General features: G+C 43.9%; 1 pseudogene; it reads left to right on the top strand.

Moving 5' to 3' along the window:
* The first annotated feature begins 246 nt into the window (after positions 1–246).
* On the top strand, positions 247–344 carry LOC118758389 (U6 spliceosomal RNA; annotated as a pseudogene).
* Positions 345–21,463: the final 21,119 nt, after the last annotated feature.

Genomic DNA, 21,463 nt, shown 5'->3' with positions numbered 1-21,463 from the left:
CAAGAAGTAAATTTTTGGAATGAAGAAAATGTTCTGTTTTAAAAGATTGTTAATTTATATGAAAAGTAGAGAGAACTTCCACCCAATGGTTCACTCTCTGCTGCCTATAACAGCTGGGTCTATACTGAGCCAAAGCAAACAGTCAGGAACTTCATTAGGGTTACCCACATGGGCAACATGGTTAACTTTCTATCTTGAAGAAGTGCTAGTAGTAGTGATCTAATAGTAATCGAATTTGTAAGTGCAGTGCTCGCTTTGGCAGCACATATACTAAAATTGGAACGACACAGAGATTAGCATGGCCCCTGCGCATGGATGACAATTTGTAAGTGCAACAGTTTACTTAATGAACAGTGTCCACAGAACTCGGAGAAAGAACTGTAGAGTTGTGTTCTGGAGACACAATAAAGTCATTATAAATATGTGGGACATTAAGTGTTTAATTGTGACCATGAGATCCAGAAAATTCTCTCAGTTACTGATTTCCTATACAGCAGTATCTCATAAACATTTTAAAACATTTAACTAAATATTCTTTCAGAACAACTCCATAGACATTTTAGGCATAACTGTTTATTCTTTATTATGTATTGTCACATAATTCGCTTAACTGTACTATATGTCTATTGAATCTTTAGTGCCCCTACTGGGATCAAGGAGCAGGCACAGAGAAAAATTAAGCAGATCTTTGCATTTAATCATTTTACACTTTTTAAAAATATCTCTAGCCATTTCTTCTCCATTTTTACTGACACACACTATTGATCATTCCTACCTACCTGGAGACTCAAATGATTCCTCCCCAGTATCCCTGCTTCCCAACACTTTTCCAGCCCCAGTTAATTCATAAATAAAAGTATCATTAACTATTTTTGATGTAATGGGGTCTGCAGAGCAACGGACGGATATCAACGGTGACATCTTCAGCATGCTTTATCAAGCCTGTACAACCTGCTTCCTGAATTTAAACAGCAATGCCTTCCATGTGGCAGTGATGCTTGGAACAAACACTGGAGAAAAACAATTCTTATCTTTGAAACACATTTTTAATGTATCACATTGAGTTAACATTTTTAAAAATAAGTCCGTTCTGGGTATAATATAGTCTGGATTCATCTACGGGGAAATCTGCTTCAATCCGAATGTGTTCATTCTTTCAAAAATTACTTGCTGATACTGTCTGTGTACTCCACCGTAGTTGAAATATTGAAATGCTAGAACCACTCTATCTTCAGTGACAGCAACTCCAAGATCTAAACCTGATACATGCAGAGTTTTCTCAAACTTTTATAAAATTCTTCTACCTAGACTAGTGGTTAAAGTCTTTGCTTTATGTGCTTGAGGATCCTATATGGGCACACATTCATGTCCTGGCTGCTCCACTTCCCATTCAACTCCCTGCTTGTGGTCTGAGAAAGCAATAGAGGACAGCCCTAAGCCTTGGGACCCTGAACCCATATGGGAGACCCTGGCTTCTGCTTTTGGATCAGATCAGCTTTGGACTGCGCCCACTTGTGGAGGGAAGCAGCCAAAGGAAAATCCTTTTCTCAGTATAACTGCCTTTCCAACAAAAAAATAAATAAATTAAAAAAAAAAATTCTTCCCCCTACAAGATTAAATGCAACCAGCAATAACAACTGAGCTCCCTGCTAGAGCCGTCATTTCCCAAGAGGGCTAGATAAGGTGGATATGGAAATGTGTCCTAAAACTGAACCCCTTTACATTTTAAAATGCTAGATTTTAAAAAGGCAAAAACTTGAAAGGTCAACCTGGTGCTCTCTCTTGGGATCCTCTGAGGATACAGTTGCCATCTCTCATTATCTCAGATTTTATAATCATTATGCCCTCAGATACAAAAACAAAATCATTGTTTTAAAAAGAAGACATTGTCATTTGAAACAAAAATAATTTCTTATGTTGCCTATGGAACTATATCATAAAATGATAATAATAATAATAAAGTTAAAAAGAAAATAAAGGTTTTAGGGCCAAAAAATAATTTCTTATGTAAATATCACCATCTTGTAGAATAATTTGATTCCTGTTTAACTAGCTTTTAAAGCCAGTAACATTGTCTACTACAAAAGCAAACGAACAAACAAATGCAAAATACAGGTACTAGGCTTACTTTTTTGTCAAAATAGTTGACCCAGTTTACATATGCATCCACTGATGTTTTGTGTTTCTTTCCTCCTACTTTGCATTCCAGTTGCAGTCTGGCAATAGGAGGATGTTTTCAACCACAAATTTGATATGCATACATCATCAGTTTGGGGATGATTTTCAGACTGTAATTGTAGAATGATTTGATTTTTATTACTCATCTTACTTTAATAAAGGATCTATGCTAGTGTTTTGATAAGTTCTTTTTGAACAAAATTCCCTCAAAACTTTCCAGTCTGTGAAAGTAGAAAGCTTGTTCAAATAATCAGTTCAGAACAATATTTTTGTGTATACTAAAAATGCTGCTCTAATATTTAAAGTGGTTTTAAAAAGTTCAATCAGTGAATCTGCATTTAAGCATCTTAGACCCCCTTATCTAAGAGGGTGCAGAGACCTTGTGAATCTGCAGTTCAATAGATTTCCTAGTTAAATGTCCTTCAAAAAGTCATGGTAAATGTGGAGTCCATGTTTAAGAGCCAAATATTTTATCTTCCCTTTCCCCTCTGTATTGGAAGCCCACTTACCAATGCCATCATTGCCCACAAAGAATACTAGCCATACATACCATTTCAAGCAATGACAGGCATTTTCTGCTAGCTAAGTCAGAGCAGGGCTTTGGAGAATACGGAAAACTACAATAGAGGGGGGGCAGTGTTGTGGTCCAGCTGGTGTCCCACATTAGAGTGCCAGTTGGAATCCGAACTGTTTCATTTCTGATCCAGCTCACTGCTAATTGACATACGAAAGCAGCAGATGATGATGACCCAAATACTTGGGCCCCTGCCATCCATGTGAGATGAAGTTCTTGGTTTCTAGCTTAGACTATTGTGGTCATTTCAACAGACAGATTTTCTTTCTCTTTCTTGCTCTCTCTCTCATCCTGCTTTTCAAACAACTATTTTCCTTCGTTTAATAAAAGCTATAGTTTAAAAAGCTACATTTGTGTATCTTGGGATAAGCATTTAACATATCAGTCAAGATGCCACTTGGGCTACCAGCATTCCATATCAGGGTTCCTGGCTTTAAGTCAGGTGTGAGAAGTCAGGCAGGATAAGCACTTTGGGTTTCTGGTCCTTGGTTACTTTTTAAAAATATAAATCATATTTCTCCCCATTTTTTTTCAAGAGAACAGTCTCTCTTTGAGGGAGGACAAAGGGGTTAGAATTAATATATCAATTCACCATCTCAGAATTGTTGTCCTGGCAAAAGCAAGGGGAAGTGACTCAACTAATGTCATCTCTGGGTGACAACAGTCATTTTGCATGAGTGATCAGCAAATCATTAGAATGAGAGAAGGAAGTTAACCAGTCCCATCCTTCTGATGTTCTTTGATTCTGTACCAGGTGCTATTGTGAACAATTTTGTCCATTGGATGATTCCCCTGAGATGGGGCATAAAAGACATAATTTTCACCATTATCTCAGGCCTTTTTTTTTCTCTTTCCTTCCTTGGATTCCCATTTCCTGCCACTATGGCAGGAGATCTGGGGTCTTTTCCTACTTGAAGCCCCCTCCTGTGGCTAGGGCAGGAGTCACTTTCTCTCTTTTTCTTAAATGAAACTTGCTTTGCTAACTGGAATTGTCCGCATGAAAATTCTTCCTTCGTGTAAAACAAGAAATAAGGTTGCTGCCATGTTTCTCGTTGAATTACCTACAATAGTATTGGTGCCATGAATTGGATTTTTCCAGTGTGACTTGAGTTTAACTCCAGCCAGCTTTCTACCATCTCACCAGACAGTGAACAAGCAGGCTATTCTCTTTCTCTAGCTTCTGTTTCTCAGAGACCCTAGTTCTCCACAAGTAGTAACTCTTTCATGAAAAGAAACACCAGGTTCCTGTCAGCCAGTTAAATGTGATTAGCACAGCTACCAGCCTTCAAGACTCAGGAGCCAGGCTTCCTGGAATAGGCTGGATTAATCCCTCGGAGCTGGGGTGATGTTCTAATCTTTTCTGCTGGTGAATTGGTCCTTCATTAAGGATGAATAAATATATGGAGGGAATTTTGTTACCAGGTGTAGCTGCTAATAGATACATCTGATCTATACACCTGATCCTGATAGATAGCTAGGACCAACACCTTCCCTCCAAGCTCTAGCTCAGGACATCTTTGCTCAGGCTTGGAGCAAAGATGGTTAAAACAACTTGTGGTGAAAACAAGTTTCAGAGGTTTCAGAGGCAAAGGGAGAACATACTGGGTCTGGCAGTGGTCCCAGATTCAGCGTGGCATAGGAAATGGGAAATGATTAATCTCAGCACACGCTATTTCTGACTTGTATACTCTCAGACACTCAAGGTTCACAAAACCAGCATGTATTTGACTGGGCAGAGGCCTAGGTCCAGCATAGCACAGGGAGCAGATCACTCACTCCTGACACATGCTATTCTAATCAAGGTATCCCAAAGGCAATGGAAGGCTGGGTGACCTTGGGTGACATGTACTGATCTCACCCTCACTTTCCTCCCTACCCTGTGAGCCTCAGAGCACATCTGAATGCTACAGGCTGGCTATAGAGATCTTCTTGAGAGCCATCTCAAACCCAGGAGAGATAGGAACTGAAGGACGCTACGAATTTTATCCTCTCATTTCAGTACTCCTGGCACATATTGTTCTGACAAGTATGTCCCCGTGCAAAACCATGCTGGAGTCCCAGATCTAAAATGGAAGAGCGAATGGGGGACTGAACAGAAACACCCCTCAGGGTGCCACCTTAGCCAATGGGATTCTTCTGAGCAGCAGAGCTTAAAGAGAATGTGCCTGATTTTTTTTTCTACACCACACCCTGGCCTGCTTTGGGGCTAAAGAATGGAGAAAATTAGACTAGAAAGGCCCTCTTTGAAAAGCCAGATTGGATGAACTCTGCTGCTGTGCTGGCTCCTGCTCCAGAAGAACCTCTTAAAAGTGGACACATGAGCTCTTACCACAGAGATCAGGAGGGGATCGCATAGCAGAGCAGGAAGATAAGAGAGGTGTGTCCTCCTGGACCCAGTGCAACCCCCAGGGGCTTCCCAAGTGCCTTTCACTGCAGAAGCAGTTGACACTTTACCAAGGATTTTCAGGACACCTAGGACCATTTCCCACTTGCAAAAGAGGTCATTGGAAACTTGACTGTCCTCAAAGGCCAAGAACTTCACGGTCAGCCATTTCCTACTGGATTTCCCACATGGGACTGAAGCAGCCCAGGAACTTCCACAGGCTCAAGGCCCTCCACAGGCTGTGGTGATACATTATTAGGTCAGTGCCTGGGAGCCCCAGGTGGTTCTTAAATGGAAGGGAAGCTTATAGATTCCCTTCTTGTGTGTGAGACAAAAAACAAGTTTGTTGCCATGTTTCGCATTCAATTTCATACAACACTGGCTCTGTTAACAATTCTGGTTTCCTGCTAATGCACACCTTGGGATTCCTCAGGTGATGGCTCAAGCAGTTACATGCCTGTCACTCACATGCAAGATAAGGATCAAGTTCCTAGCTCGAAGTTTTGGCTTGGCCCAGCTTGGGTCATTGTAGGCATTTCAGAGTGAAACAGTTATCAGTAGATTCTCTCTCTCCCTTTCAAATGAACAGAATGAATAAGCTGCATATTTTGTCTCAGATGTTAAATAGTCTTTATTTAAGAAAGATGCAACCTTTCTTCTAAGAGAACTGTGGCAGACTTGGTAAGGCTATATTGATGCAAATCTGGTAGTAAAGATTGAGTTCAGAGAACACATCCTCAAAATACCTGGAAAGTTTATCGATGCTGCATTAAGGAATAATCTGAATTTTCTTGTGGTCTACAAAGAAATCTCTGCCAAAACATGCTTGATTCACCAAGGCAATCCTACTTTCTGGATTTTAGCGGGAGGCACAGCTTTAAAAAAAAAGATTAAAAAGTTCCAACCTCTATGACACTCATCTTCCTTACGTTGCCTCCCTTCCAAATCTTAATTCCCATCATCCTCAAGAGCAGGACGGTGCTGGTATGTGAGGTCTGGAAGGATCATGTGGAGTCAGTTCGTGGGTTCTGCTTTTGGTGATACAACCTCATCTTCATGGTAGATTTTCTGATCCCACGGTAGGAAATCTGAGCAGCCAGTCACATCAGCAAGGACAGAAGCTTTGCTAGTTTCTTTTACAGACTAGTACATGAGAGTGACATCAGTCTTTCTCATAGTATCTCCACAATTTGAAATCCAAGCCATCTTGTCACTTTACATCATTTTGCTTCACTCTCATTTGTTGAAGAACCAAAGTTTGGGTGACCAGCACAGCTGTAACTTACACTGTCTCTAATTTCATTTTCTTCATCACATCCAACAATGACTCATGAGAGTTTGAAATGTTTATTCAGAACTGGTGAAAAATTACAGCTGATTGGACAGCCAGAGGGTCTTTTTCATTATGTCGAGAAATAAACACTGAATTCTGATTGTAACAAGTCATGCCTTGAAACAGGCATGGCATGAATCTGCTTCCAGGAAAATCTGAACCCCTTATTCAGGTTAAAGTGAACCAGAAATATAACAGCTCAGGGCTGTGTGCAATTTTAGAGCAAGTGTCCTCATTAGAGGTAAAAATAGACATATCTTGATAATGCAGTTGTGTTCTTCCAAGGTTAAGCAGGGAAATAAGTCCCCATGGCTTCAAGATTTTTCTGGAATTCTTCTGAGAAAAATATGTTTATGAATCGTAAGTATACACAGTGATAGATGAGAAAGGATGAATTGTTGAACTATTTCTACATTAGAAAAAATAAACATGTAGTTGCGACTTTGAACATAATCATAGATTGCTGGGAAACACAGTTCAGGTATTCTGAGTAGGAAAACAGCTGAATTTCTTTCCTCAACTCTCCCTGTTAAAGCAAATTGAGTCTATGACAGTTATTTGTATTATTTTTAAATACTTATAATTATGTTTTTAGTTAACTTATTTGAGAAGCACAAACAGAGACACAGAGGGGAACTATCTGTTGGTTCACTCCTCAAATGCACTCAGTGGCTGGGACTGGACCAAACCAAAGCCTGGTGCTGAAGGAAATGCAGTCTCCCATCGGAGTGGCAGGAAGCCAATTACTTGAACCATCACAGCTGCCTCCAGAATCTGCATTAGCGGGAAGGTGGAATGAGAGGCCAGAGTCAGGCATCAAATTCATACACTCTGATGTAGAGCATGGACATCTTAACTGAAGTCTTAAATACTAGGCCAAACAACCAACTATGCAATATTTCTTTTTTAAGATTTCTTTATTTTTATTGGAAAGGCAGATTTAGAGAGAGAAGGATAGACAGAGGGTAGGATGTTCCATCCACTGATTCATTCCCCAAGTGGGCACAATGGCCAGAGTTAAGCCGATCCTAAGCCAGGAGCCAGGAGCTTGCTCTGGGTCTCCCACATGGGTGCAGGGCCCCAAGGCTTTGAGACATCCTCTATTGCTTTCCCAGGCCACAGGCAGGGAGCTGGAAGGGAAATGGAACAGGACACAAATCAATGCCCATATAGGATCCTGGCACGTGAAAGGCAGGATTTTAGCCACTGAGCCATTATGCCAGGCCTCCTATAATATCCTTAGATATCCCTGCATCAAAAATTATCATTTTCCTTTTTCACTTTTAGAATAACAGGTAAAAGAATTCATATTTATCAAATCTATTATTTTTCATTTTTATTTTATTTCTAATATTACTTGCATACTTGAGAAGGATGCATGTACATGTGCATTTCCAATTAGGATGGGAAGGGTCAAGGAAATGAGGCATGTAGTTGGGACAAACATTTCAATTTTTACTCCTGTTTTCCTAAGGGAAGAAAGGAAGGGAGCATTCCTTGCTGTTAAACTACATCAGAACATGAGGGTGGGGTACAATCATTTGATGAAGACTTACAGATCCTTATACGGGAAAGAATATTCCAAAGTTGCTATTTCAGTGGTTTTGATAGTTCTGAGAGTTGGCTTCATTGCCACCAGGGGTCAGGATATTTTTACAAAGTCTATTGGTCGATCAAGACCACCTTAGGGCATCGCCATGCTCAGGAATATGTCTCAAAGCTTGGCTAGGAGAGAAATTCACCTGTTTTGCTTTCCATTCGCTGATGAGACACTCAGAGTCCTCTACTGGCCTGGTTGATCTGGTTGTCAGGTCCCTTGTGTGCATCTGGGTATACTGCCTACTATACAGGCATCAGCAACTGAGGAAGCCCAGTCCTTACACATGTACTCTAAGATTGTACTGTATATATTGTAATTTTCCCTGTGGCAAGTGTTTGAGTTCAGGTTCTAGCTGGGGAGTCTCTCAAAAACCTCATTTGGGGTTTGATTCTTATGTGCACCAACCAGTGCAAGCTTAGGTTCAGTCCAATGCACATACTAGTGGATACAGCTGCCTAGTTAGTTCTGCCCCAGCTTCTATGAATTAATGGGTGCTAAAGTTTAGTCCAGTCCACCACAGGCTGGCTTCACTAACAGTTGCCACAACCACGTTGGGGCAACATCCAATAACCCCTGCTAATCCAGCCTCCAGGCCTGGTTTTTGTGCTGCAGTCTAGCACAAAAACTGCAGTCTAGCCCAGTCTGTCCCACATTTCATCTGACTACCTTGCACTCGCATAGGTATTGTAGCTTAGCTCAGCCCAGCCCATTCCCAGGTCAGGCCCACACGTACACCAATGGGTGCTGCTGCATTAACCAGCCTGGTCTACCCCAAAACCCAGCTGTCATGTTCAAGAGCAGGAGCTTCTGTCCACTAGGGGAGTGCCCACAATTCCCCTACCAGGACTGCTCACAGCCCCAGATCTTACATATGCCAGGGTGTATTGTGGTCCATCCTGACATGACTCTCACCCACAGTTGCCACAACCACGTTGGGGCAACATCCAATAACCCCTGCTAATCCAGCCTCCAGGCCTGGTTTTTGTGCTGCAGTCTAGCACAAAAACTGCAGTCTAGCCCAGTCTGTCCCACATTTCATCTGACTACCTTGCACTCGCATAGGTATTGTAGCTTAGCTCAGCCCAGCCCATTCCCAGGTCAGGCCCACACGTACACCAATGGGTGCTGCTGCATTAACCAGCCTGGTCTACCCCAAAACCCAGCTGTCATGTTCAAGAGCAGGAGCTTCTGTCCACTAGGGGAGTGCCCACAATTCCCCTACCAGGACTGCTCACAGCCCCAGATCTTACATATGCCAGGGTGTATTGTGGTCCATCCTGACATGACTCTCACCCACAGTTGCCACAACCACGTTGGGGCAACATCCAATAACCCCTGCTAATCCAGCCTCCAGGCCTGGTTTTTGTGCTGCAGTCTAGCACAAAAACTGCAGTCTAGCCCAGTCTGTCCCACATTTCATCTGACTACCTTGCACTCGCATAGGTATTGTAGCTTAGCTCAGCCCAGCCCATTCCCAGGTCAGGCCCACACATACACCAGTGGGTGCTGCTGCATTAACCAGCCTGGTCTACCCCAAAACCCAGCTGTCATGTTCAAGAGCAGGAGCTTCTGTCCACTAGGGGAGTGCCCACAATTCCCCTACCAGGACTGCTCATAGCCCCAGATCTTGCATATGCCAGAGTGTATTGTGGTCCATCGTGACATGACTCTCACCCAGTCCCTGCACTCGCCGGAGGTGCTATGGACTCGCCCAGCTGGCCCACACTTATTCTGGCTCTCCTATATACCAGCAGGTACAGCAGCTTAATGCAGCCTAGCCAGCCCGTAGACTGGCCTACTCCTAGTCTAACCTTACTGAATAAGTAGGCTTACTGGTGAAAGCAGCTGCCAAGCAAGGGAGTCCCCAAAGTCCCCTACCAGGCCCACTACCAGCCCCAGGTCTTGCGCATGCCAATGGGTGACATGGCCCACCCTGAGATGGCCCACCCCAGTCTTGGCATTTGACAGAGGGTGCTGAAGCCTGGCTCTACCCAGCCTGCCCCCACTCTAGCTTATGCTGGTCGGTTCTGTAGCCTAGTCCAGCCAGGCCAGCCCCCAGTCTCATATTTCATGTGAACTGACAGTATTTGCAGCAGCCCAACCTGGCATGGCCTGCATCTCGTCCTGCCTCTCAAACTGGTTAGCAGGTGCAGCAGCCTAGCCCAGCCTGGCCCACCCCTTGGCCCTTATGTGAACTGGTTAGTGCTATGATCCAACTGGCCTGGTTCACACTCCTTCCCAGCTCTTGCTCATGCCAGTGTGTGCTGCAGATTGGCCCAATCTGGCCCACCCCCAGACCCAGTTCATACATATGCCAATGAGTGCTATAGCCCATCCTGTGCCTAATCTGACCCTAGAACTGTCAGTCACTGAGGAGGTACTGTGGCCTAGCCTAACTGCTCCATATCTATTCTTGCTCTGCTGGTGGGTGTTATAGCTTAGCCCAGCCTGGCCCACTCCAGACTTGGCTCTCATATGAACCAGCAGGTGCCACAGCCTATCCTGGTCTGTCCCACACCTACCCCAGGCCACACTCATGCCAACAGGTACTTCAGCCTTGCTCAACTTGGTCCTCCCACAGCCCTGGTTCTCGGTTCTTACTCTCACCAGTAGGAGCTGTAGCCTTACGGGGGCGTCCCCAAAGTCTCCCTACCTGGCCTATTCCCAGGCCAGGGTGTTGCACATGCTGGTGAATGCTTTACAACAGTCTGGCACAGCCCACCCACAATCTCAGTGGCAGGTGTTGTGGTTTAGTCCAAGCCAGCTCACACCCTGTCCTGGCTTTTGTGTATGCAAGGGGTACTGCAGTTGGCCCACCCCAGCATGTCTCCAAACCTGGTCCAGACAAATGCTGAGGAGTGCTGCAGCCTTACCTGGCATGGCCTGGCCCCAGTCCTGGTTCATGTTATTGTTGATTAACAAGGGAGTTCCCTAAGTTCCCCTACCAGTCCTGCTCCCAGCCCTAAATCTCAAAGGTGCTGGCATACACTAAGGCCCTGCCTGGCATAGTCTGCTTTCATTTTTGACCCTTGTATGTGCAGTTGCTACAGCCTGGCCCAGCCAGGCCTCCTCCTAGCTCAAGCTCCCACGAGTGTCAGAAAAATTTTGTGGTTTAGCTTGGCTCACCCTTTCACCACCAGCAGCTATCCACATAAACCTATGGGTGCTGCACTCTCACAGAGATGAGCCTACAAGTCCCCTTCAGAATCTGCCCCCAGATCCAGTTCTCTACATCCCAGCCTAATGTAGTCCACCCTCTGCTCTGACACTTGCATATAGATACTGTGGCCTATTTTAGCCGGCATGACCCTCAACCCCAGCGTTTGCATAAGCCAGTGGCCAGTGGGCAATGTTTTCAGCCCAGCACAGGTTTCCCATATACGTATGTGCCTTGGCTTAACCCAGACATGCCCTCAGATTTCCCCCTTCTAAACCACCTGGTCCCAGCTTCCTCACTCAGCTATGAGTGCAGTGGAAGACCAAATGGAAGTCCATGGAAGACCCAGGAAGACATCTATCCCCTGTCAAACAAGCCCTTTGCTGCTCTCACTCCAATATGTCCTAATACCCTATTCCCCAGGCCATCTGCAGCACACTTCTGGGAGCCAGGGGGAGCATGTACCAGTCCACTGCTCCTTGCCGTCCCCGCATATTTTAAAAAGAAAGAAAAGAAAATAGATAGGTAACTATACTAGCACAATAGTATTGTTAACACAAATTTGGCATTAACCAGGCCCAGAATGCCCAAATGCTTTTCTTACCTTTCGAGGATTCTTAGGTGCAGTCACTACATATAGAAACATTGCCAGCATCATCACAGATACAGGTGATATGATAGCCAAGACCATTTTAATGAGAAAGTGAGCTTAGCCAAAAGAGATTGTATTCTAACGCTTCCTCCTTCTCAAAATAAAACCTTCCACCACAGTTTCTGTGCTTACCTCCTCTCCCCAACTACCATAACAACTGCTGTGCCAAAATTAACATACAAAATGCTGTTAAGAGAAGAGACAGCTTTTGACATCTGTGTTTAGGAGTCTCATTTAGAAAGCTGACCTTCCTTCCCTGTGCTTCTGAGATGCCTGCGGTATAAAGATCTGTTTAATCAGTATTTGAAGGCCTTGATTAGCATCCTGTCACCAAGGATACCAACAGAACCATGAGTGTACACCTCAAAGGGCAGCACTGAGTCATCAAAGATGAGGCAAGGAGCAGTCCTGATGTAGAAAGATATGCTCCAGCAATATAAGATAGTCTAGATCCCCTGAGCCTTTGAAAGAATTCAGCCACCCCCCCGAAGCAAGAAGGAGGAACAGAAAATTTGGAAACAATGATCACACCCACCCACTTTTCCCTAACCCTTGATCCATCCCACTCTGGTCAATATGTTAACAACATCTTAAATTAAAAATGAATTAAAAAATAAAGTAATCAAAGACATAATGCTTCTTACAAACAAGAGGTAGACATGTGGAGTGAAGAGTGCAAGGCCCACCACTGACTTATATTTAGTAAAATTACTGGACATTTTCACATTTTCTATCACACCTTTACACCTTCACACATGCTATCCCTCTCTATTCAACGTTCCTTCCTGGTGTCTTGATCTCTCTCCCCCATAACCACTTCCTCTGTTCAGATTGACTCTGGGATATAACATCCCTTTGAGATTTCTGTCTCTGGATCTTTTAAAAAATATTTGTTCTCATCTAGTAGAAAGGAAAATAGAAGGGGAAAGGAATAGAGAACGAGAAAGAGAGAGAGAGAAAGAGAGAGAGAGAGAGAGAGTGTTTCATATTTGGTCTAATCCCCAAATACCTACAGCAGCTGGATTTGGGTCAGAAATCAATCCAGGAGAATCAAGATGGCAGAATGGGGTAAGGACACATTTAAACAGATGGAGAAATATTAGCATGTGTGAAGCAGAAAGGGCACATTCAAGGAAATAGGAGAGGGCAGAACAACAGCAGAGGGGTACCCAGAGACTGACAGACACAGGAAAGCAGCGAAAACAACAGTGTGGTGTTGCAGTGACTGATACCCAAGCAGAATTCAGCGAATGGCGATCTGAACTCCACCAACAGCCAGAATTCCACCAATAACAAGGTGGGAAGGAATGTTTACCAGGAGCTCCAAAGGTGAACCCAGACAAAGAACTGCCTGTCCTGCTGGTGTGTTTGATTTGACCAGGAGCAGAGACAGAGCAGCAGGTCCCAGACGGGCGGTGTGGGAACAGGGTGGATTTCATAACCCAGTCTGCTTCCTAGAGTCATATTGGGTGCCAGTTTGTTTAGGAAGGCAAGGGTTATGGGGGGACTATGCATGCGCTGAGCTGAAAGTGAACTCATTTCTAACTCAGTGAACTGCAACAAAATGACATCCTACAGGTTCTACCCAAGACAGGGTCAGGTAACCCTCAGATCTGATGGTCAGCAGATCAAAACCTCTAATAGTGGCACATCAGGCATCATTTCTTATAGTGTGGCAAAGAATTTAAGACTGCAGGTGACAACAGTGAGCTGCGCATGCATTGAGCTTGGCAAGAACTCACTAAACTCAGTGCATTGCACTGGTTCCACAGGAAAATAATACCAACTATGGCATTGCACAGGTCAAAACAGGTCCATGTGAACCTCAGACCTAATAGCCAGCAGATTCTGGCAAGATCTGCACCACCATCAACCTAGCTATATAAAACACCTGGTGTCTCCCTAGTCCTGGGACCTGATCCAACTGAAAGTGGGAGAAAGGTTGTACAGACAACAGTGTAACCTCAGTACAGTATCACAGGAGGTGAAGCCAGGAATTGGGGCTACGGAGACCATGGTGGTAATCTAACATAAGAACGCAGACCTGGAACCCGCTGCAGGGAGTGGCACAAGTGACTACAAACAAAGAGCCATGTGTCAACTGCAATAAGTAAAATCAAAGAATAGACCTGTGGGTGACACAGCTTAGAAACCTGTCCCAGGGAGAAGAATCTGATAACCTAAAGTACAATGACCAAGAACAAAAGAAGAGACAGAGGCAAAATGACTATTACTGAAGACTCCCCTGCAAAGGAGCAAGACCCTTTGCCAACCTCAGAGTTAACTGAGGAAGACATTGAGAAAATTGGGGATACATAATTTAAAACACTTGTTATAAAGCTTCTTATCAACAACAAGAAGCATGTAAGACAGGAGTTCAAGAAATTCCAGAATATGTCATACTGGAAATGAATTAAATGAAAGCTGATATATCAGAAATGAAGAATACAGTGGAGCAACTTAAAAGTACAGTGGAGAGTCTCCAAAAGAGAACGAATGAGGCAGAATAGAGTCTCAGAATTGGAAGATATTTCTTGTCACCAGGAGGAAACAAACACAAAGCTGGAAGCAGAGCTGGATCAGACCAAAAAAAAAAAAAATCAAGAATTGAAAGACACTATTAAAAGACCAAACATAAGAGATATGCGAGTTCCAGAAGGTACAGAAAAAGAATCTGGGCTTAAAAATGTATTTAATGGAGACTCTATGATGGACTATGTCAATCAGTGGATTCTCCAGAGACCGCATTATGCTTGGAGTGGTGAGAGTGGCAGCAATCCAGATCCTTTGAAATGTCAAAAACACTCTACCAGCTCTACCTTCAGACCAGAGATGGTCTCCCCAAGGAACTGATGAACTTATCTGGACAATATGATGCTGGGCTTTATGCCTGGTAGATGCTTCCAATGAAAGAATCTCATCTGAATTTGAACTGTGGTAACGCAACAGGGTGGAGGAGTCCACCATGTGGGGGGCTGGAGGGTTTGGGAAGAGGTGGGGGGAATCCCACTGCCTATTAAACTGTGTCACATAATGCAATGTAACCAATAAAAAAAAAAAAAAAAGAATTGGTACCCATACGGGATTCCAGTGTGTGCAAACTTTAGCCACTAGGCTATCACACTGGACCCAATAGCTTTAAAAAAATGTATAATAAAAATATGAAAATACAAAAAAATGTATTTAATGAAATAATAAAGGAAAAATTCCCTAATCTAGAGAAAGAATTTGGAAACAACATCCAGGAGGGGCACAGAACTCCCAACAGGCTTGACCAAAAGCAATCTTCACCAAGACACATGAAAATTAAGCTCTCTTTACTGGAACATACAGAAATCAATCCAGGTCTGCTACATTGGTAGCAGAGGCCTAAGTACTTCAGTTATCTGCTGCCTCCCTTTCTGGGAATCTTTCCTAACTGCAATACTCATATTTGTTTCCACCCTCAAAGTTAAAAACTGAGCTGAGGGTCTGGCACCCTGATGTGATAGTCTAAGCCTCTCTCCGTAGCGCCAGCATCCCATATTGGTGCCAGTCTGTGTCCCCGCTGCTCTGCTTCTCACCCAGCTTCTTGCTTATCGCCTGGGGAAGCAGCAGAGGACGGCCCAAGTCCTGTGTCCGTGTCCCGAAGTGGAAGACCTGAAAGAAGTTCCAGTCTCATAGTTTCAGATCAACTCAGTTTCGGCCATTGTGACCACTTGGGGAATCAACCAGCAGATGGAAGATCTTTCTCTTTTTATTCTCCATAACTCTGTCTCTCAAATAAAAATTTTAAAAACAAATAAATTAATTAATTAATTTTGTTTTGTTTTGTTGGTTTGATTTTTATTTTTCATGATACAGTTCCATAGGCTCAGGAATTTCCCCTTTTCACCCTCTCTATTGCCCCTCCATCTCACTATTTCCCCTTATATTATTATAACAGCATAGTCTATGCTAAAAAGAAAGCAAGAAAGAAAAAGAAAAAAGAAAGAAACCTGAGCTGAGGACCTTTTGCAAGTAGAACACAGAGATCATGATGGTGTGGCAGCCCAGCAGTGAGCTCACAAATTTGGAGAGAAAACTACCCCTCCCTCCAGCTGACTGGGATTCAGCCAGCATTCGGCACTGTAATGTCATTTCTTCATCTGTAAATTGGGAGTATTCAAGACACTACCATATAGAGTAACTAAGAGAATAAAATGAGCAAGCAAATTCCTCAGTATAGTACTAGGAAAATAACAAACGCTGCCAATATGCACCATGCTGATAGCATCATCACTATCCCAATATTCATTATGAATTCAGTGGTTCAGGGAACCATGGTTCTCTAAAAGCAAAGCAAAGTTTTCTTTCCATGGTTCCCACTGATTATTAGTTTCATAAAATTTACTTTCATGGAGTCACTTTGGATTCCTCCAAATCAAGTTAGCATAAGCTGAAACTGTATTAATGATGTGTCTATGTTACACACTACTTGTCAAGGACTGCATTTTTGTTGCTTGTAATATCACAAGCAAAAATGTACAAACATACACATCTTTCTCAATATGAATCCAGTTGGGAAAAAATAATCATGCTTTTGTAATTAATATAGTCATCTCAAAAATATTGCACTACAACTTTTTCATATCATCTTGAGTTACTGAAAGTGATTTATTCTGCAGGATAAATTTCCAATACCTATCACAAACTAATAGCTTGTTTTTTGTTTGTAATTTCTTTTTCCTTATACAGTACTTTTAACGGTCTGAGTCTGTCAGTCTTGTCAAATGCTAATTTTTTAATATATAATTTTATTAGTGATGATGTTTACATAGTTGATCAGGATGAAAAGGTTCAAGGATCAGTTGGTAGTGGGTGAGACCCTTGTTTACACATTTTCTTCTTCTTCCCATATAGGGGGGAGAAGGAGTTACAAGAGGAGAAACCACGTCCAGCCTCCCAACTGGCACATCAACCCAGGGATTGGGGAACTGCCACCCAATGTCATCCCAAATTCCCCATTGTGGAGCATTTTTTGAGAGTTCTGTCCATGTATTTTCAATGGTTCTAAGATGCTGCTGATATTTCTGCTCCACAGATGAGGAAATATTTCCAAGGTTGATTGGCTATCATAGTCTGCCTCTGAATCTCCTTTGGCCCAGAAATTTGCTGTCCAGTTTCACTGGGGTAGTCAGTCAAATTGCCCTCCATCCTCAGTAAACCAATGGGAGCTGCAGCCCAGCCCAGCCCAACCCTTCCTAACACAGGCTCAGCCCTCATGTACCACAGGGGAAGCTGTAGCCCAGTCAGAGTAGTCACTGCCTGTCCAGCCACGCCCACCCCTAGTCCTAGTTCTCATGCTCACCAGTGAGAGTTGCAGAGCGTCAGAGAGGAGCCCACAATCCCTCCACTGGACCCACTCCCCTCCTCGGAGCTTGCATTCTCCTGGTGGTTTTTTGGTCTAACTTGACAGGATTTGCCTCCAGTCCCAGTACTTGCCAGCTGATACTGTGTCAAAGCCCAACCCACCTGCCTTTATTCTGATTCATGCCTGTACCAGTGGATACAATCGACTACCCCAGCCTAGGTCTCTCCCCAGCCCAGTTCACATGTAGACTAACAGGGATTGTAGCCCTGCCCAGTTGATCAGCTACATGTTTCAGCTTTCATGCTCACTAGCATAAGTAGTGGCCAGCACTGGAGTCCCCACTACTCCCCTACCAGGCTCAACCCCCCATCCTGGCCTTGTGTGTGTTGGTAGGTGCTGCGGCCCAGTCTGGCATGGCCCGTCACACCTCGGCATTTGCCAGTGTGAGCTGTAGTCTGGCATGACCCAGTCTGTTCCCATTCCAGCTCCCACTTGCTAGACCTGTTGCCCAACCCAGTGCAGTCAGCCCCAAGTCCCAAACTTAATGTGAAATGGCTGGTGATGCAGCCAGACCCAGCCCATCCTGCACCCCATCCTGGTTCTCAGATTGGCCAGTAGGTGTTATGAACTGGTCCAGCCTGGTCCACCCTCACACCTGAGCCAAATGTATGCCAGCAGGTACTATAATTTGGTCTGCTCTGGGTTGCTCCTTACCTTGGTTCTGGCACTCACTTGCAGCAAATGTGCCCCAACAAAGGAACTGCCCAAGCTCCTCTATTGGGTCTCCTCTCAGTGATGGATCTTGTGCACATCAATGGGTCCCTGGTCCAGGCTGAGTTAGTTTACCTCCTGTCTTGGCAAAAATAGTAGCCTTGCCTGATTGGATCCTACCCAATTTTGTTCTTACTGTTGACTGTTACAGCCCAGCCACACCTAGTCCATGCCCTGACATAGTTCTTATGTGGCCCAGTCGGGGGTGGAAATCTAGCCTAACCTGTCCCACACCCACTCTGGCTCTCACAGGCACCAGTGGATGCTGGAGTATGGGCAAGTCTGGCATGCCCCAAAGCCTGTCCATGCCCATGCTGAGGGTCACTGCAGCCATGTCCAGCCCAGACCACCCCTGTCCTGGCTCTCGTGCTCACCAATGGGAGCTACAACTAAACTGGAGCATCCCTTAAGCTCCTCAATCAGGCCTGTTCCCAGCCCCAGATATTGTCCATGCCAGTTGTTGCTCTGACCCATTCTGCATTGCCCATCACCTGTCTTGACCTTTGTCATTGGATGTTGCAGCCTGGCCTGGCCTGCCCCCAGTCCCAGCTCTCACTGGTAAGTGCTACAGCCTGGACATGCTCAGTCTGTTCCCTTCCATGACTTACGCAAACCGGCAGGTGTGATAGTTTAGCCAAGCATGCCCCACTTTTCAGCCTGGCACCTACACTTGCCAGAGAGCTAAGGTTCACCTGGCCCTGCCTCATCGATCTCCTTCCAAAACCATCCCACATGCATGTGGACAGTTGGAGTTACCTTGCTCAGTCTGTCCAACAGCCAGGACTGAGTCACATGCTCCTGAAAGACCCATCAGGGAAGTTGCCCTAGTTCCCCAACCAGACCCACTCCCAGATCCACAGTTCACTCATACCAGTGGGTGCTAGGCCCTTATCAGTCATAAGCTATTCCCTTTGACCTGCATATGTATGAGTGATGGATGTTGTGACCCAACCCAACCCACACTACATTCTTGGGTGCATCTGTGGGTGCTGCAGCCTGAACTAACCCAGGCTGTCCCCAACTCCAGTACTAATGAGTGTCATTGGTTCCATGGTCATGCCCAACTCAGCCTGTCACCACCCCCAGCTCCAAGCAAACCAGTTGAAATTGCAGATCAAAGGGGATGGGCCCAGACATCTCCCTCAGAATCTACCTCCAGACCCAGTTCTCTTGCATGTCGGCTAGTGCCATTGCCAAGCCTAGCACTGCTCGTCCCCTATTTTGATTCTCGTTGGCAAGTACTATGATTTAACCCTACCAGGTAGCCCCCAGCCCTAGCTTTAATATGCCCAGAAAGTGGTTTTCAACATTGCTCATTACTGACTACCCTACTTTTGCTATCCTTCTAGGGTTGCTGTGTCAGTATAAATCTAAAGCATCCCCCCCTGAGGATCCCACCACCAGGTGGCCCAGGTATCAAAGGTGCTGGGCAAATCCCATGGGCCTCCTGGCCAGAGTCCTGCCACCTGGAAGCTCAGAGCAGAGGTTAAGCAGCCCCCTCTGACTCCAAGCAGCCCAGATATTAAAATTCTAACTGATGTATTTTGACTCCTTTATACAATATATCAAATTAAATAATAAAGATTTAATTTTTCTTCAATATGATACATTTCATATCACTTCTCATAAATTATCAGAAATCAGGTTTGACATTCCTTTTAAGTTAAAACATTATATTACAAAAGTCTGCTCTTTCTTTTGTAATGGTTAGATTCTCAGTAGATGCAACTTGTTTTCTATGCATACATTACACTGTTAATTATGAACAAAATTCAAAATTATAATAAAAATTTGCAAGTCTGGGAACATGTGAAATAGAAAGGATTTAGTTGGGCAAAGCCACGAAAACAATAATAGCAACAAAAAGAGAACTTCCAGAGATCCAGAAATCAATTTTCTATCTTCTCATAGTGTGATTTAATTCTTACAATGACGTGGTTTTGTTTTAATCTGAAGATTAAAATCTTATTTCTTGTTCTTTCGATATATTCCTATAAGTTGTGAGAGAATTTGTTAGTAGAGGAATGATATTCAGAATATGTAGGACTGAGAGAACAATCAGAATGGAATTACTATCTAAACAAAATAAACACAAGTCAATGCATAAAGAGGAAGCTGGAGAATTACTTAACTTGCCAATGGTGAGCAAGTTGCTTTATGAACCCAAGCATACCTTCCTGCTATAACTTCTAATTCAGTTATACAAAATTGTCATATGTATTAACTATGGTTTGCAAATGCTTTTAAAGCACTGGAGTAAAAGTAGACACCTTAAACTAAAAACTGTATCTACTGACAATTTTATTTTATTTATTTTTAATATTTATTTTGTTTCTCCAGAGAAAAGCAGAAACAGAAAGAAAGAGGAAGAGAGAGAGATCTTTTATCTGCTGGTTCATGCAATAGCTGGAGCCAAGCTGATCTAAAGCCAGGAGTCTGGAGTTTCCTCCTGGTATCCTATGTGGGTGCAGGGACCCAAACACTCAGGAAATCCTCTGCTGTTTTCCCAGTCCACAAGAAGGAAACTGGATCAGAAGTAGAGCAGACAGGACTAGAACTGGTGTTCGTATGGGATGCCAGCACTAACAGATGGAGGATTAGGTTATTGAGCCACTGCACTGGCTTCAACAATTTTGTTATTGTATTTTTTATTTGAGAAGCAGAAGAAGAAAAACAGGGAGAGAGACGGAGAGCTCCCCTCTGTTGGTTCACTTCCCACATGCCCACAATAGCCACGAATTGGACTGGGACAGCAGCCATAAACACAATCCAGTTTTTCATGGGGTTGTCAGGAACCCAGGTAAATGGACTAGCATGGCTATTTTCCAGGGTCTGCATTATTAAGAAGCAGGAGTCAGGAACCAGAACCATGAACTGCACCCAGTGACTCTGATGTGGGATGCCAGGACCTTAACCACTGGGGAAAATGCCTGCTCATTATTTTGTAACGGTGAACAGGAACTCTAATAAATCGTGCAGTATCTCCAGATCATCAGCAGAACATCCAGTGCTACTACCAGGGAGATGAAGCACCGCATGGTGGATCAGGAAACAGAACTTTAATTCAGTTCTCTGTTTTGCTTAATTTTAGACACCATATCTTAACCTGCAAAATGAAAGACAAATACATATTTCAGTTGCCAGAAGTTTCAATTACCCTTAATAGGAGTGTTCAGGGTCCAATACAAAATGCACTAAGATCACATTATGTCCTCAAAAGATGATTGCACGGAGCTAAAATCTGACATGTGCTCAATTGTGATACCTCCCTGCAAGTCACACACTAAAAAAAAAAGGGGGGGGGCAAGCAAAGGAAGGAAAACCCATGTGAAGACAAAGGCAGAAGACCAACGAGGGAGGCCTCAGAAGAGGCCAACACTGCCAAACCTGGATCTCTCACTTGGACTTCCAACCTCCTCCCAGAACTGTTTTTTGCTGTTGTTGCTTGTGTTTTTTTGTTGTTTTGTTTTGTTTTGTTTGCTT

Source organism: Ochotona princeps, chromosome 1, assembly GCF_030435755.1.
Source record: "Ochotona princeps isolate mOchPri1 chromosome 1, mOchPri1.hap1, whole genome shotgun sequence".
NCBI lineage: Eukaryota > Metazoa > Chordata > Mammalia > Lagomorpha > Ochotonidae > Ochotona > Ochotona princeps.
This window is presented reverse-complemented; position numbering and strand designations above follow the sequence as displayed.